This window comes from Theropithecus gelada, chromosome 2 (assembly GCF_003255815.1).
Source record: "Theropithecus gelada isolate Dixy chromosome 2, Tgel_1.0, whole genome shotgun sequence".
Taxonomy (NCBI): Eukaryota; Metazoa; Chordata; class Mammalia; order Primates; family Cercopithecidae; genus Theropithecus; species Theropithecus gelada.
The window spans coordinates 99,847,054-99,860,851 of NC_037669.1; the positions used below are offsets into that span (position 1 = coordinate 99,847,054).

The 13,798-nt window shown below is 43.8% G+C and overlaps 1 non-coding gene across 1 annotated transcript; it reads left to right on the forward strand.

Moving 5' to 3' along the window:
- Positions 1–729: 729 nt before the first annotated feature.
- On the forward strand, positions 730–841 carry LOC112619798. Its single transcript, XR_003118301.1, has one exon. It is a non-coding gene; the product is annotated as a U5 spliceosomal RNA (small nuclear RNA).
- Positions 842–13,798: the final 12,957 nt, after the last annotated feature.

The window sequence follows — 13,798 nt, forward strand, 5'->3', positions numbered from 1 at the left end:
CTTCCCAGGATAAATTATCTGATATTGGTGAAAGACTGACCTTAGTTTGAAACGTCGGCTTCACTCACCACATTGATTAAATCTGTTCTATATGAACTCTCAGATTTGTAACAAGATGCATGCTGTCACTAATGATGTTACCTAATTTCTTACACTTCTCTTCTTAACAGGCTGAAAATAAGAAAAGCCAAAATACTAATACCAGCACTTTGGGAGGCCGAGATGGGCGGATCACGAGGTCAGGAGATCGAGACCATCCTGGCTAACACGGTGAAACCCCGTCTCTACTAAAAATACATTTAAAAAAATGAGCCTGGCGTGGTGGCGGGCGCCTGTAGTCCCAGCTACACGGGAGGCTGAGGCAGGAGAATGGTGTGAACCCGGGAAGCGGAGCTTGCAGTGAGTGGAGGCCGTGCCACTGCACTCCAGCCTGGGTGACAAAGCAAGACTCCGTCTCAAAAAAAAAAACAAAAAAAACAAAATACATGTTTCTGGATTTTTTTTATCTTGTTCAGTTAATTTATTTCAAATGAAGAAAGCCAGTTTCCATCCAATTACAATCATGAATTCCTCAGAGTTTATTTTTAGGTTAATATTTAGAAACATTACATTTTCTCACGGAAACAATGAACAATAATGATTATGTTTGCTTCCAGGCTAGCTCACAGAAGCCTATATTCCTCTAATTGTAATGAAAACACATCTTTGTATTGAAAACAGTAGAAAATTATACTCTGGTTTCTCTTCAGATCGTATAAATCTTTTGCCTTTTACTAAAGATTTCCATGGAGAGGAACAGCTCTGAATCTTAAGATACCATCTCATGCCAGTTAGAATGGCGATCATTAAAAAGTCAGGAAACAACAGATGCTGGAGAGGTCGTGGAAAAATAGGAATGCTTTACACTGTTGGTGGGAGTGTAATTTACTTCAACCATTGTGGAAGACAGTGTGGCGATTCTTCAAGTATCTAGAAGTAGAAATATCATTTGACTCAGCAATCCCATTACTGGGCATATACCCAAAGGATTATAAATCATTCTATGATAAAAACACCTGCACACGTATGTTTATTGCAGCACGATTCACAACAGCAAAGACTTGGAACCAACCCAAATGCCCATCAATGATAGACAGGATTAAGAAAATGTGGCACATATACACAATGGAATACTGTGCAGCCGTAAAAAAGGATGATTTCATGTCCTTTACAGGGACATGGATGAAGCTGGAAACCATCATTCTCAGCAAACTATCACAAGATCAGAAAACCAAACACTGCATGTTCTCATTCATAAGTGGGAGCTGAACAATGAGAACACATGGACACAGGGAGAGGAACATCACACACTGGGGCCTGCGGGGGGTGGGGGGCTAGGGGAGGGATAACATTAGGAGAAATACCTAATGTAGGCGACGGGTTGATGGGTGCAGCAAACCACCATGGCATGCATATACCCATGTAGCAAAACTGTACGTTCTGCACATGTAGCCCAGAACTTAAAATATAATTTTAAAAAAAGTAGAAAGTTTAATTCTCCCATTAAGTAAAAAAAGGTGTGTAGGGGGTGCTCTGTAATATTTGTCTGTGTAAGAGTAACCACTTTCATGCTTCACAGCAGTCATATAAAAGAAGAAAAACGTTTTGCATGACAAATTATTAAAACAAAGGACTGGGCATGGTGGTTCATGCCTATAATCCCAGTGCTTTGCAAGGCAGAGGCTGGAGGATCACTTGAGACAAGGAGTTCGAGACCAGCCTGGCCAACATCGTAAGTCTATTTTATTTTATTTCACTTATTTTATTTTATTTCATTTATTTTATTTTATTATTTTATTTTATTTTATTTTGAGACAGAGTCTCACTCTGTCGTCCAGGCTGGAGTGCAGTGGCACGATCTCAGCTAACTGCAACCTCCGCCTCCTGGGTTCAAGCAATTCTTCTGCCTCAGCACCCCCTAGTAGCTGGGATTACAGGCACCTGCCACCACGCCTGGCTAATTTTTGTACTTTTAGTAGAGACAGGGTTTTACCATGTTGGCCAGGCTGGTCTCAAACTCCTAACCTCAAGTGGTGTGCCCGCCCCAGCCTCCCCGAGTGCTGGGATTACAGGTGTGAGCCACCGCATCCGTGACCCTATCTCTTAAAACAAGCAAACAGACAAAAACAACAACAAACGAAGAGGAAAAGCAGGAAGTGAAGCTCACAGGTTCTCTCACTCACCAGAACAGACACCTCTCAGGGCCTCTCTGCCGAGCAGCACCCAGGGATCTGGGCCCCATGGTATTCCCCCTTGCTCCAGCAGAGATATCAGAACTTGTTTAGGGAATAAAATGTTTCTCAAGGAGGAAAAAAAAGGAATAGGAAAATGTGGGGAGTCAACCATTGTTGATTCTGGAACTCTTTTCAGCCCATCTTTCGCCTTTAGCAAGTGGAGGAAGAATTGGAACACCCAGGAGAACAAGCGAGGCGGGATCTCAGGGAAAGGGGAGCACACGACAGAAGGAGCCCAACTCTCTTACTCAGGAAGGAGCATAACACATCTGGCCCTGTGAGAGGGTGGGCTGAAATCGTGGTAGTATCCCACCCACATGGTAGGAGGCTAAGATCTCAGGAAAACAGGGATGGTGTAGGGACAGAGGGCTCAATTAGGGCATCAAAAAAATTTTCATTTCACATTTTGTCCAAAGCAGAACCTCTACTAGGGAACTGGGGACATCTGTTTCAATACTACAGAGAACCTAGGGTTCTCCCTGGCCAGCAGTCCCTGAGGCGGGTGAGTTGGGAAACTCAGTTGATGGGATTCTGAAAATGAGCTTATGAGAGATACCTCAGCCTATAAGAGGAAAGAAGCCAGGAAGCTCCAAAGTACAAAGGCTGAGTCCTAGAGAGAGCCTCACCCAGAGGCTATATCTCCAATACCATCTCTGTACAGGGTCTTTTGAGCAGGCATCAGGCTGGCCCATTGCTTGTAGGTGAAATAGAAGGTCTTATTCTTGATGGTCACTGGTTCCTGAAACAAAAGATTCCTACTCAAGCCCTGGGGAACAGGGGAAGGGGGCAGATGTGCTGTAGATAATTAGATGGCCAGATGAAGACCAACATAGAAAATCAATAGTATACCCCAGAATTCAGTTGGAAAATGGACAAGACCTATAGCACACACATGCATGTATGCATACATGCGCACGTGCCCCTTCATAAAAGAACTGAATAAATGATAAGAGAGAACATGTTCATAAGTGGAAAGCATTATTTTTCTAAAACTGTCATTTCTCATTTAATCTATAAGTCATTGCAATCCCAAAGGAAATCATTTTTTATTCTAAAGTTCTAAAGAATCTGGATTGTGAAGCTTATATGGAGGGACAGATGGAAAGACTAGTAAGAATATTTTTTGGGGAAAAAGGAAATTTGCTCTACCCAGATATCAATCCATACTATAACATTACAGTAATCATTTCCTGGCTGTACTCCTGCAATAACCTCCTAACTCAAATCTCATTCATTTTTCTCTTACATACCCAATAATGTGTGGGTGTGTAATAAAGTAGATTTTGCAAACAGTCTGAATGATCTGATAAAAAGTTCATGAAACAGTCAAAAACTCTTTAATGGCTATCATTCTTCTTAGGGTGAAATCAAACTCTTTCCCATGACCTCTAAGATCCTACTGATCTGGCCCCTACGTCCCTCTACAACTTCAGCCCGTGTAACTCTCTCCCTGGGCTCTGTCTAGTCCAGCACCCTGGCTTCCTTTTTTTTTCTTCAAACAAGTCAAACTCTTTCCTACCTCAAGGCCTTTGTATTTGTTCTTCTATCAGCCTAAAATTCTCTCCCCTTGTTCTTCCCTTTCTTTAGATCTCATTGAGGACATCGCCTGTTCAGTAAGTTGTAAAAACTCTGCGTGAAGAAGGCCTTGCCCAGTTATACAATATCAAAGCCACACAAAAAGTGGCCCACCTCTTTCTCTCTCTGACCTCATCTCTAACTACCAGGTCTGGCTCCTTTTCCTTCTGAAATACTTGCCTTCTTTCTGTTGCTTAAAAACTCAAACACTTTAAGATTGTTCACACTTTAGGACCTTGCTGTTCCCTCTGCCTGGTTTGGTCCCTCAATTCATTCTGTTCAAATATCACCTCCTTCAAGAGGTCCTCTCTGACCTTCTTCCACTCCAGGCACTATAGTCACTTTCCATCCCCTCACTTACCCTTCCATTTTGGCATGTATCATTCCCTGACAATGCAGTATACATTCACGGGTGTGTTGTGTGTGTCTCCCATTAGAGTTTACAGCTCCATGAAGGTACTGTCTTGGTCACCATTGGCACAAAGCAGAAACCCCATAAATATCTGTTAAATGAATGAATCTACAAAGTAAGAGCTCAGTAAGTCATGTAACTATTATTATTTCCCATTGTATCTGCAAAGCTTATTCCATGGCCTGGCATACAAAGGCTGCTCAGTATATACTTGCAGAATAACCAGGCCCCCAGGCATAAGCTGTTCTACACACACTATTTGCAGAGCAAATGTATTTCTCCAAAGGACTTTTCCTACTTACCCTGGTGGACTTCATCTGTAGAACGTGTGAATTTCCAGTTTCCAGAAAATTTTACTGGCAGTTGCCTCCCTCCACTTTACCAATTAAATGGATCTTCTCAAAATCATGTGCTGTCTCTAACCAAGACATGTCTTAGTCTGGACAATCTCATTTAGCCTCAAATCACTTCCCCCCCAAAACACACAGTTTCTTGTGTATAGACACACATATACACTTGCTACAGCCACCCTGCAATGGGTAAACCAGGTCAGGCCCCTGAGACCTGTACTGATTTCTCCGACAGCTGACTTAAGGCAGACTGTTAGGAAGCCCAACTCAGCTGGGACCATATTCTCTGCAGAAAGGGCTGCATTCCCCTGGTTTCCTGCACTGCTCTCTGATTTTGGAAAAGGAAGAGTCTCGGGAACTAAGTGAGGAGAAGAGAGCCACAAATAAGCCTGACCTTCTCTTGCAGCTCAATATGGGCACTACTCCCCCTTATCATCCTGCTTAAAAACCTTTAGAACTATGTCTTGTCCTCTCACTCCAGGGTTACCTGGCCCCACCTTCAGCTGCAGAGTTATAACTGCTCCTTCAGTTTATTGCTTCATCCAATTGTGGGCAAGACACAAGGTTTCTCAAAACATACCACTACACTCCATAGTCCAGAACTGAATCTCAGCTACAGGAGAATCCTGGTCTCAGAGGAACTGCTTGGATTTCTAAAGAAAATAAAATTTCAGGACCTTCTAAATTTATTATGTCAAGCGGAAAGTTAAGCCCTGGAGAGTCACATATTATGTATGCTATTCTTCTTATTATTGTTTAACTCTCTTCCTCATTGTTCTTATTCTGTAAATGACTAGGAGAAACCAGAGACCAGATCTTCCCCCTTCCAATCACTGATCTTCGTTATAGATTAACTGTCTCCTTTATTATCCTGTACCTAACTCAGACCAGATGGTGCCCAAGGCCCCATGACAGTTATATCTTCAGGGTGGAATGTTAAATATACTTTTCCTGGAAAAAAAGACCACCCAACTAATCAAATAATCGTAACTATGCATTAAACCTTACATAGAAATATGTTGAAATTCTATTACACTTCCCTGAACTTTGTCTATATAAACGATCTTAAACGTCTACCCTTTGGAAGACTGACTTCCATTCTTTGGAATCCGTGCTTCCTGGGCAACCCATCCTTAACTTTGCACTTGAATAAAAACTATCTTTAAACCAGATTCTGACTTTTTGATTATTTTAGGTTGACAGGTTGGAGTAGAAAATAGTTTTTACTAAATGTGTTCAAAGACCCTGACCATGACCAAGAGAGGCCGCCTCTGGAAAGAAATCGGGCAGAGGGCTGCTGAACCAATAACGGCTTACAGGACAAAATGAAAGTGCAGGCTTGCCTACGGGTCAAAGCTGGAAAGAGTGCCCAGAAACAACAAGAAAAAGGCTCAAGTGCCCCGTGGGTAACGCTGGGAGCAGACCCGCTAGGATCACTGAGAAGACGGCCAGCCAATGTCATCAGCCACAACTAGGAAGGAGGCCACAAAGGCCGGCGCAGAAAGCCCTCCAGGCGGAGAAGAACGAAATGGGCTCACGGGGTCTCCTCGCCCCGCCTGGGATCACCGAGGGCCACGTTTCGCTTCCAGGCTGCGGCTCTCTGGTCAGAGCGCCACCTTGCAGGTACACTCTCCCACGGGACCGCAAGGGCTCCACCTGGCGGCAGCGAGCCGGAAGTACGGCGGGAGCCTGGTTCTCTCTAGGAAGCCAAAGGGTTCGCGTCTCGGTGGTGCGTTGGTCCAGAACCCTCACGTGACAAGTAAGCACAGGCTGCTCTTCTTGCTGGTCAGTGTTGGAGATGCGCCCTGGTCCCGGCCCCTCCTTGCTCATTAGTGTTGATGATGCCCTGCTGCCTAGCGAATCTTGATGCAACCCTGCCTCCACAAGCCTCGTAGCTGGCTACAGATGGGGCCATAGTGGGGCCCAGGAGGGTGCACATATTTTGGGATTCGTCCTGCAATCCTGGTTGTCCACATGCAACTGGGATAGAAAAGCCAGACTTGCGGCGGACGTGGTGGCTTCTGCTTGTAATCCTAGCATTTTGGGAGGCCGAGGCGGGCGAATCCCTTGAGCTCAGGAGTTCGAGACCAGCCTGGGCAACATGGTGAAACCCGTCTCTACAAAAATTACAAAAACTTAGGGGCTGGGCGCGGTGGCTCACGCCTGTAATCCCAGCACTTTGGGAGGCCGACGTGGGTGGATCACGAGATCAGGAGATCAAGACCATCCTGGCTAACACGGTGAAACCCTGTCTCTACTAAAAAATACAAAAAATTAGCCGGAAGTGGTGGCGGGTGCCTGTAGTCCCAGCTACTCGGGAGGCTGAGGCAGGAGAATGGTGTGAACCCGGGAGGCAGAGTTTGCACTCCAGCCTGGGCGACAGAGACTCCGTCTCAAAAAAAAAAAAAAAAAAAAAATTAGCCAAGCGTGGTGGCGTGCCTATAGTCCCAGCTACTTGGGGGGCTGAGACAGGAGGATCGCTTGAGCCCAGGAGGTTAAGGTGGCTGCAGTGAGCCAAGATTTCCCCACGCCACTCCAGCCTGGGGGACAAAGTGAGACCCTGTAAAGAAAAAAAAAAAGAAAAGAAAAAGGAGGAGAGGAGGATTTGACTTCCAGGGCATGGCATCATATAGGGAAATATTAATAGCTGTTTGTATCTCTTCATAAGCCTTCACCATTCCTAGGACCTTGTCCAGGGGGGGCTGGACTGGTAAAGATGAATCTAACCATCTCCAGTCTGTTCTCTATCGCTATTCCCTCTAAAGGCCTTGTTAACACAGCAAGCTTTGACATACTGAGTGTTAACCTCCCCCGAGGGGAAGCCTACAAACTAGATAAATAGCCCAATTTCATACTCTCAAGTGCAGAGGTGTATTGGCCAAGCTTATTATAATTTGGACTGAACTGTAAGAGGCAGAGTTCTTCCCTACAGCTTGTTAATTGCTGTTAAGACATAGAGAACAGGCCAGGCGCGGTGGCTCACACCTGTAATTCTAACACTTTTGGGAGGCTGAGGTGGGGGTATCACGAGGTCAGGAGTTCGAGACCAGCCTGGCCAAATTGGCAAAACCCTGTCTCTACTAAAAATACAAAAATTAGTTGGGCATGGTGGCACATGCCTGTAATCCCAGCTACTCGGGAGGCTGAGGAAGGAGAATCGCTTGAACCTGGGAGGTGGAGGTTGCAGTGAGCTGAGATCATGTCACTGCACTCCAGCCAGTGATGGGAGCAAGGCTCCCTCTCGGAAAAAAAATTTAAAAAAAAAAGATATAGAGAATAGGAAGTTTATGGAATGAGATGTGTCCGAAGGTGGTTCTAAGAAATCTTAGCTTGGGAAGATGACAGCTAGGAGCAGAGGCATTCAAGGAAAACCAGGGAACCCTACCGGATACCTATTCTGGTAGAATAGGATATTCCAGAGACCTATTAGGAGGAATGGCAGTAGTGACCGAATTAAAGGAGAAATCATGCAGTCACACAGTTTTTGTTAACACCAAGACAGCTTCCATATTGGAGTGAATATGAAAATACAAAAAAAAAAAGAAAGAAAGAAAGAAAGAAAGAAAAGAAAAGAAAAGAAAAGAAAAGAAAAGAAAAGAAAAGAAAAGAAAGAAAGAAGGAAAGCCAGCCAGCCAGGCACGGTGGCTCGCGCTTGTAATCCCAGTACTTTGGGAGGCCAAGGTGGGCAGATCATGAGGTCTGGAGATCGAGACTATCCTGGCTAACAACGTGAAACCCCGTCTCTACTAAAACTACAAAAAATTAGCCGGGCATGGTGGCGGGTGCCTGTAGTCCCAGCTACTCGGGAGGCTGAGGCAGGAGAGTGGCGTGAACCCAGGAGGTGGAGCTTGCAGTGAGCTGAGATTGCGCCACTGCACTCCAGCCTGGGCAATAAAGCAAGACTCCGTCTAAAAGAAGAAAGGGGAGGGGAGGGGAGGGGAGAGGAGGGGAGACAGGGAGAACTATAACCATAACTGAATCAAATGGATCAAATGGAGAGCTATAGCCTGAGAGCCAGCCTTGCTACTGTTGAGTTGGTTGCACACACATATCCCAAACAGAAAGACCCAACTCACTCAACAACTATGGCCAGTTGGGTCAACTAAGTGGCTGTTTACCCCAAAGACAGAGCCCCAAGGAAATCAGAGGAGACTATATCCCCATTTCCCTAACCCCACCAGCTATTCCACCCACTGACCAGTCACAAACCATCATCAGAGGAAGATGTGAATGCAGTCTGAGAGATCACTGAGAGCCAAAAAACGTTAATGGAGTATAACCAACACCAAGGCAGAATGAACTGTCAAAGATAAATTTATGAAAGCTTCCAGGCAGAAGAGAAAAAAAAAAAAAAAACCCTGAAGCTTCTCAGTTATCTTAGTTGTCAGGAGACATAGAGCAATAGAAATGAGAGAAAAGGTTGTGATCTAATTAGCAGCAGGCACCTTTTGGGTGTCTGATCAGCCCAGTTAACCACCGCCTCCCACAGGATAGGGCCCTGGAAGCCTCATTTACATTACATGACCTAGCCCCCCTGGGCCATAGGAGTAAACCAGAAGTGAACATCTAACCCAAACTGAGCAAATCCTATTGTCTCTCCCAAGAATTAGGAATTAAGTCTGAGAGAGTCTAACTCAATTTGGGCTGGTTTCTGGAATGGAGTTATACACTTGGGCCCTCTGGCAATTTCTGCCCTATGCCTAGGATTAGAGAAAGCAGGAAAGCAAAGAGCAAAAAAGGGATCAGAAGTGAGGAAAGAGCTGAGACTGAACCTGCGTGCGCTGCCCGTTGTTCCTGATTGCTTGGATTTTCCACGCTTCAGAACTTCTAGTTGCATTCTTGCCTTTAGGTGCCAGGGTACATGCAGAAATCCTCATAATAAATTAAGTGTATTTAAGTTAATTCAAGTAGGTTTCTGCTATTTTTAAACAGAATCCTAAATAACACACTTAGCTAAGTCACTGTTAAAGGCCAAAGTCTGAAAACGACACAACTTAGTTAACAGACATCCATCTGTCTTTCCTGAAGAAAGTGGACATTCCTTATGCAAATCTTGAACTAGCAAGTAGACAGGAGTATGAGCTGTTTTTGTTCAAATTCTCACATAAATAGTTGGATTTCTTCCAGCTGTTTTTGTTCAAATTCTCACATAAATAGTTGGATTTCTTCCCACACCAACAACCAATTCTTCAGCTCTCTGGACACCAGCTAGGTGTCTAACAATTCAACTCTGGCACTAACTACCCAGAGTTAGCATCAAACCATACAGGTTAAAGGCTCAGTCCCACAAGACTGTCCTCACTTTAGATGCCAATCACAGGGCCACTGTACTTCTGTTCCCATAACCCTCTTCTCATGTTTAATAATGTGCTAGAATGGCTCACAGAAATCAGGAAGGCACTTTACTTCCTCTTACTGATTTATTATAAAGGAAACAACTCATGAACAGCCAAATGGAAGAGACGCAAAGGGCAAGGTATGGAGGGAGGGGCATGGACCTTCCATGCACCACCCTCCAAGCACCTGCATGTGTTCACAAACCTGGAAGCTCTCTGAACTCCCTTGTTTAGGGTTCATATGGAGGTTTCATTACATAGGGATGATTGATTACATTATTAGCCATTGATAATTAGCTCAGCCTTCAGCCCCTCTCCCCTTCCCAGAGGTTGGAGGTTGGGGTTGAATGTTCCAGCCCTCTAATTATTCCTTGATCTTTCTGCCATCAGACCCCATCCCTAAGCTATCTCAGGGACCTCAGCTACCAGTCATCTCATTAGCATACAAAAGACACATTACTCTGGAAGTTGTTAGGGTCTCAGAAGCTCACGTGCCAAGAACTAAGACTGCATATTATAAAAAAAAAAAAAAAAAAAGATGCTCTTATCACTAGGAAATTACAAGGATTTTAGCAGCTTTATGCCAGAAACTGGGGAAAAGGACAAATATGTCTTTCTTACTGTATTACAGTATCACAGGGGGAAAAGTCAGTATGTTTAGATATAACCATTTCAGTTTCCGAAGAAATAGAAGGCCAGGTGCAGTGGCTCATGCCTGTAATCCCAGCACTTTGGGAGGCCGAGGCAGACGGATCACCTGAGGTCAGGAGTTCAAGACCAGCCTGGCAAACGTGGTGAAACCCCGTCTCTAGTAAAAATACAAAAATTACCCAGACGTGGTGGCTCATGCCTGTAATCCCAGCTACTCAGGAGACTGAGGCAGGAGAATTGCTTGAACCCATGAGGCAGAGGTTGCAGTGAGCCAAGATCGCGCCATTGCACTCCAGCCTGGGTAACAGAGTGAAATTCCATCTCAAAAAAAAAGAAGAAATAGAAACTCCTTGGAAGAACACTATGTTGGAATCTAAGTGATAATGAGTTTATTTTTACACATCTATTCCCACTGTGAAACTCTATCAGAAGTTTCACAGTGATGGCCCCTATCAGAAAACACCTGAGTATCTATTAAGTACCAGAAAACTGGGCATCATTAATACCTGAATTAAAAAGAATGACACATTATTCATCTATTTTCAGCACCTACTATAAGTACTGTAGAGCTTTGTAATAACGTTTGTGTAACAATGCAGTGGTGGGGGGGGAACCCCTCTAAATATCTGTTCAATGAATAAAGAAAAAAATAAATGAGAAAATACACTTCACCAGTCAAATCCATAAATCTCTTGGCTATGAAAACTAGGGCAGATCCATTTATTTTTCCCTACACTCCTTGCTTTCTTCTCCTCTTACAATTTCCTATCCTCCAAACCATACTTAGAAGCTCCTCTTTTCTGAAGCCTGGCTAGTTGAGAAGTCTCTCATTCCCTCTTCCTTGCTATAATCCTCCCAGAACCCCTAAGGCCCTTTCTGTTTAATGGTGCTTTGGAGAAGTAAATAGAACTAAAATTTTGTATATGTGTCTGTGTCCATTTTGACTGCTTTACTTAGCAGTAATTCTGGGTTCTTTGCATATTCTGCAAGATCTGACTCTAGCTGGGAAATCAAATTTGGTTTTTGATTTTTCTTCTCCTAAACTCTATTGTACAAACCTTATCAAGGAATGAAAATAAAGTCCCCAACATCTCACCAACCATTTAATTTCTCCCTATGCCAAGGTAACTTTTTGGGGTGGTGGAAATTTTCTAACTCTTGCTTATACATTTGCATTCATTTATCAAAAGTCATCAAACTGTATACCTTAAAAAGGGTGAATTTTACTTTATGTAAAGCATATCTCAATAAACCTGACCAAAACCAAAAACAAAATCTCTCTATGCCCTCTCTTGCATACATAATTTTATGGTGTTAACATTTTTCTCTTTACTCAAACTCCTTAAGAGGCCTGGAGAGTCATGTCAGCAGGCCAGTCAAATATATATGTGTATATATACACACACACACAAAAATATGTATCTATATATCTCTCTATATATACATATACACACAGAGTATATCTATATATCTATATCTATATATAGATATAGATTTATTTTTTTCAGATATGTCGCCCAGGCTGGAGTGCAGTGACGTGATCTTGGCTCACTGCAACCTCCACTTCCCGGGTTCAAGTGATTCTCCTGCCTCAGCCTCCCAAGTACCTGGGATTACAGGCACCCACCACCATGCCCGCCTAATTTTTGCATTTTTAGTAGAGATGGGGTTTTACCATATTGGACAGGCTGGTCTCAAACTGCTGAACCCAGGTGATCCACCCGCCTTGGCCTCCCAAAGTGCTGGGATTACAGGCGTGAGTCACTGCGCCCAGCCTATATATCTATATCTATATCCACTTATCTATCTATATATAGAGAGAGTGGCTTGGTCTCACAACTCAACTCTAGCATAGCACCACATGATGCTTAGCAGACTTGTCTTTTTTTAAATTAAATTTTTAAAAATTATTTTTAGTAGAAACACGGTTTTGCTATGTTGCCCAGGCTGGTCTTGAACTCCTGATTTCAAGTAACACTCCTACCTTGGCCTCCCAAAGTATTGGGATTACAGGTGTGAGCCACCACACCTGGCTACAAACTTCCTTAAACATTCCTTTCTGGTAACTCCAAGTTCTTAGACCACACTTTGTTCTTCTAAACAATTACAAATTAAAGAATCTCTGGCCCTGCACGGTGGCTGACGTGTGTAATCTTAGCACATGCCTGTATTCCCAGCACTTTGGGAGGCTGGAGTGGGTGGATCACTTGAGGTCGGGAGTTCAAGACCAGCCCAGCCAACGTGGTGAAACCCCATCTCAATTCAATTGCGCCACTGCATTCCAGCCTGGGCAACAAAGTGAGACTCTGTCTCAAAAAAAAAGAATCTCTGAACCCACCTATGACCTGTATTCCCCTGCTTCAAGATATCTTGCCTTTTGGGACCAAACCAATGTATAACCTGCATGTATTGATTGATGGTTTTTTGTGTAACTTCTGCTTCCCTGAAATGTATAAAACAGAATTACATTCTGACTGCCTCAGGACTACTTATTCAAGGTTTCCTGGGTTTGTGTTTTCTGCAGGCCACGGTCACTCACATTGGCTCAGGTTAAACATCTCTGAAATATTTTTCATGATTTGCTTTTTTTACATTAACACAAAATAAAAGCCGTTTTCTTAGTACTGTATTCCCACTTCATTTTTTAAAAAAAAAAACCTTTGTGGCAGGGTGCAGTGGCTCATGCCTGTAATCCCACCACTTTGGGAGGCTGAGGTGGGCAGATCACCTGAAGTCAGGAGTTTGAGTCCAGCCTGACCAACATGGGAGAAACCCTATCTCTACTAAAAATACAAAATTAGCTGGGCGTGGTGGCGTATGCCTGTAGTCCCAGCTACTCGGGAGGCTGAGGCAGGAGAATTGCTTGAACCTGGGAGGCGAAAGTTGTGGTGAGCTGACATCACATCACTGCACTCCAGCCTGGGCACTTTGTCTCAAAAAATAATAAATCAATAAATAAACCTTTGCATGTCGTTATACTGCCCTGAAGCAGTGATTCTGAGAAGGGTTAGTCTCTAGGCAGTAGGCCAAACCAGTGAGATCATAATGTCTGGTAAGATCAGTGTCAGTCTGTTTTCTGTTGCTGTAACAGAGTATCACAGATTGGGTAATTTATAAAGAAAAGAAGTTTATTTAGCTCATGGTTCCGAGGGCTGGGAACTGTGGAGGAGCCATATCTGGCCTTCTTACTGTGTCATAACA